Raw genomic sequence first — 4790 nt, 5'->3', positions numbered from 1 at the left:
CTCCACCCGCACCAAGAGAGATGAGTCCAACAGCAGCGCTGGCGGTGGGGGGTCCGGCCCCAGCTCCCGGGGCAGCAGCCTGGTCCCTAGCCCTGCCCACAGCGCCAACTGCAGCTATTACCGGACTCGAACCCTGCAGGCGCTCACCTCGGAGAAACGGGCCAAAAAGGTCCGATTCTATCGCAATGGAGACCGGTACTTCAAGGGTCTGGTGTACGCTGTTTCCAGTGACCGGTTCCGTTCCTATGATGCACTGCTCATGGAGCTGACACGCTCCTTGTCGGATAACTTGCATCTGCCCCAAGGAGTGCGCACGATCTACACTATAGATGGCAGCAAGAAGATCACCAGTATGGACGAGCTGATGGAAGGTAGGACTCACAACTTTCTGTCTTTACTCCCCCTTGGTCATAAAATGCAAGACTTTGTCGCCTTTGGACAGAGTCAGGCAAGCTGTTTCCCCCTGTTTCCATTCTTTATGCTAAGCTAAGCTAACCACCTGCTGGCTTTAGCTTCATGTTTAACATACAGACTTGAGAGTGGTATCAATCTTCTCATCTAACTCTTGGCAAGAAAGCAAATATTTCTCAAAATGTCAAACTATTCCTGGTCAGTATAGGACATAACATCATCATTTCGTTACATAAATCGTAAAAATTCGTCACCACCTTGTAAAGGGGAAAGTCTTGAGCAGGTCATTAGGATCAGGATAAAGACCAATCTTGGCATCCTTTTAATGGATTTCTATTGGCTACATAAAGCCTAATCCATTTCTGATCTCTTTATTACAACCAGTTGAGCTCCTGGACCATTTTGTTTCATTGAAATAGTCAAATAGTTTCCTAACATTTAGCGATATGAAGCAAAGGCAGAGCATACCAAAACAACAACACCAAAAAAACAGGATCAAGACACCTCTGGTGGGTAATAGTGGCTTTAAATATGCAGTATGATGGTTTATTGAGCACACAAAAATTTAAAAATAGCTCATTTAGAATAAAACTTATTTCATGACATTGAAGTTCTCTTGTGTTTTCTGTCTGTCTGACTACCAGAACTCTTGACGTGTCTCCCACAGGAATAAATGGACCTCAGCTGCACTGTAGCATTACATAATAGTCAGCTACCACTAAGTCGTAAATGTCCAGCCCACCTGTCACTCTCTCCATCGATCCTCCTCCTTAAACCACCTCACTGTCTCCTTCCTCTTTGCTCTCCGTCACACATGCATTATTTATTCCTGTGTACGTCAACGACAGCAGAATGATTAGTAGATAATCAATACAGAGACCATCAGGTACATAGTCTACTGAAGTCAAGAAAATAAAATCTACTTTATATCCACAACAAATCTTACATCCACCATCCAGTCAGACTGCCTCTCTTCTCATTGGGTTACACTTTTAATGATACTTTCCTGTGTTATGCCCTGACCTGAAGTATCAAAGACTTTTTTAAAAAGCATTTATACAACAGTGTAATGTTCATATTCATATAATGCCTCACAACCTGTAGGTGTGGGGAATCAAACCATCAAACTTTGAGTCACAAGCAAACTGTGTATGAAAGTGAAAGATAGCTGGTAAAAAAATACATGTACATAATGACATTTCTTTAAAACACAACAGCTGTAAAGTCCATCTGCTCTTCCTCTCTTGCCTAAAGTCATTTAGACAGAAACAAACCAGTGGCTGAGTAACATCACTTATCATCAATATTGATGTGTGACTGGTTGTAATGTCCACTAATGAGTGTTAGAGCCAGGAAGCTGTTCAGCCAGAGACATACTAAAAGACAGATGCATTGCTCTTAAGCCCTCTGTGGAGTTAATGAACTACATACAGAGCAGTCCATGACGGCCTGAAAGTCGAAAGCAGGAAACTCGTCATCATTTGTGTATGAGTCGAAATACGATGGATGTCCGCAGAGTGTTTGTTTGGCTGCTTTTCAGCACCAGAAACCTTTAACTGTAGAGATTTAACCAACTGATGTTCACAGATTGGTGTGACTGTTAAATTGAAAAGTAATATTTGTTATGTGCGCAGCTGGAACCGGGACCTATTTTATTTACTTTTTTTGTGTTTGTTTTCCTGAAAATAAATCTCAATCTTGGACTTAATGCCACATTCACACCTTAAGGGTAAAGATGATTAGAAAGATTATCAGGTTTATGGCTTGTTAGCATCATCAGACAACTCAAGATGGTTGTACGATTGCTAATCTAGGCCGTGTATACAGGACTATATCCATAAAGTCTGGGTTATGTCCATATTCATTAGTTTTGTCAGGGCATGTCCACATATTTAAGCAGTTAAGCAATAAGTTGGATATATTGGAGTTTTCAAAGAAATTATGACTCTGACATGACGAAACTAATCAATGGAACTTTTATAGCGCCATTCGAGCCTTCCGACTACTCCGCTTTTACTCTACCTCACATTCATGCCATTCACATATGAGCTGAGGCAAAAGTCCTCATCAGAAACAGAAATTAACACATTCCCAATTTGGGGTTCAGTTTCTTGACCAAGGACACTTTGACATACAGACTGAGGGAGTTGGGTATCGAACCACCGACCCTCTGAACAATGGAAGACAGTAACAGTGATACCACTCTGCAGACTTCTAAACTTTGGCCGCAGTCTGAGAAACTTAAAGGTTACATGTTGCAACTAAAGGGCTGCAACAATTTAATATTTTTAATTATTACTGAATATATTTAGATTTCCAATTAAACAATGATTCTTGGAAAGCCAGAAAAAAAAAACATACACCAATTCATCAAAGTTTCCAGAGAGTTGTCTTGTGTTGTCTGAGCAAACAGTCCAAAACCCATCCATCCACCGTCAACCACTTATGCTGTGTACTAAGTCCGGGGGTGCTGGAGCCAATCTGACATCAGGCGAAAGGTGGGCCATACATATATAACCACTTACACTCACGCCCAAGGACGATTTTAGAGTCACCAATTAACTTAGCCTGCATGTTTCTGGACGGTGGGAGGAAGCCCCCAAAGAGAGCCCACGCAGACACGGGAGAACATGGAAACTCCACACAGAAAGGCCTGGGACAACCAAGGTTCGAACCTTCTTGCTGTGAGGCGACAGTGCTAACCACTGCACCACGGTCAAAACCCAAAGAAATTTAATTTACAGTGATTTAAAACAGATAATTAGGGATTTGAGAATTGGAATCCATGATTTTGAGTCGTTGTTGCTTAATGAAGTGAATTTCATGATCATCTAACTGATTAAATGTTGTGGTGAGATGTTAATGACCACGTCTCTCAAGCAGGCCGTGAAAATGTTGGAAAAATAAGATTAAAATGCAGTTGTTCATATTCCTATCTGTCCTGTCATGGCGTTCAGTGGGAATTGAACCTGTGACCCTCGTCCATGTTGGTGCCTTGCTCAGCTGGTCAGAAGGCGTGTTTGTGTTTAGTCAGTCAGGTATTTTAATAAAAAACTGACTGACTGTCCAGCTGGTTTGAATTGCAAAGTGAAAGTCAGCATGTGGAGAGACAAGGTCACACACACACATTACCTGTGTGTGTGTGTGTGTGTGTGTGTGTGTGTGTGTGTGTGTGTGAACATGTAATAGGGATAAAGAGAGAGAGAAAAATGAGGCTGACAAGTCTGTGTGAAAAAGGTGTGTGTGTGTGTTAGATAGCAGGCTTTGCCGCGAGATACAGAGAGAGGTAGGGAGGGATAGAAAGACTAGGAGAAAGAGAAGTGAGCCATTTCTAACCATATAAGGTAAAACAGGAGAGTGGCTGTGGGCTACTGTACATGTGACAGACTGCAATCTGCCTGAGAGGTTTAACACCATTTATGATTTTAATGTAAAACATTTAATTTATTAAAGCTACATCACTCCAAGAAGAAACAAAATAATGAGTATTATTGTGCGTTTAAAATGTTTTAAATCAGATTAGCCAAATTTCTCACCCCTCTCTCATGTATTCCTGTTTAATTGATCGTTTGCTAAACCCCCTCCTGTCTAGTTTTTGATTTCTCCACGTGCTGAAGTGGTGTGTAAATGGCTGTAGTTGGAGAAATACAGTGCATGCAGAGAGTTTAGAGGGTTAAACACAAGCAAAGTGTAAAGAACCAATTTAAAAAAGTGTTTATCTGCTCTAATAAAACTGCACATATTAACATTTACTACCTAATCACTAGCACATCCACTAGCATGGGAGGTGGCCCTGGATGCTATCAAGGTTCGACTAAGCAACTGTAGCATTATGTTCGCCGTACTCACTGGTCAGCAGTGGATAAGTACTCCGATCCTTTAGTACTTGTAAGAGTAGTTTTATGTTATTCAATGTGGACCCAGTTTTAGGTATTGTATACTACTGGGTAGATTAGCAGTATAGTTCATCATATCAGTATACCAAATGTGAATGGAAATACTCAAAATACCTTAAAATTTAAATATTAGAGCTAAGTAAAGCTGATGATATACAGAGCAACTTTTAGAGCAATCGTGCAGGGTACGTTGGTGTCAATGGTAATGAGTAAAGAATACTACCGTATCTCCTTCCCCCACCATCCGCCACCCGCCCGCACCGCCGCTATCCGTTCAAAACATAGTCGGACTTGCCACTAGCAACATTGCCCAGCAACATTGCTCAAAAAGTTGCTCCGTTTCATCAGCTTAAGAGTTTGATATTAGGCTACATTTGTCCTTAAATAATAATAATATAAAACCATTTTTTGCTACTTCATACTTCTCTTTGCTACATTTCAGAGTAAATATTTTACTTTATACTTCACGACATTAATTTAACT

This window comes from Micropterus salmoides, unplaced genomic scaffold (assembly GCF_014851395.1).
Source record: "Micropterus salmoides isolate LMB-PRFRI ecotype aquatic unplaced genomic scaffold, ASM1485139v1 Ms_hic_scaffold_2, whole genome shotgun sequence".
Classification (NCBI taxonomy): domain Eukaryota; kingdom Metazoa; phylum Chordata; class Actinopteri; order Centrarchiformes; family Centrarchidae; genus Micropterus; species Micropterus salmoides.
This window is presented reverse-complemented; position numbering follows the sequence as displayed.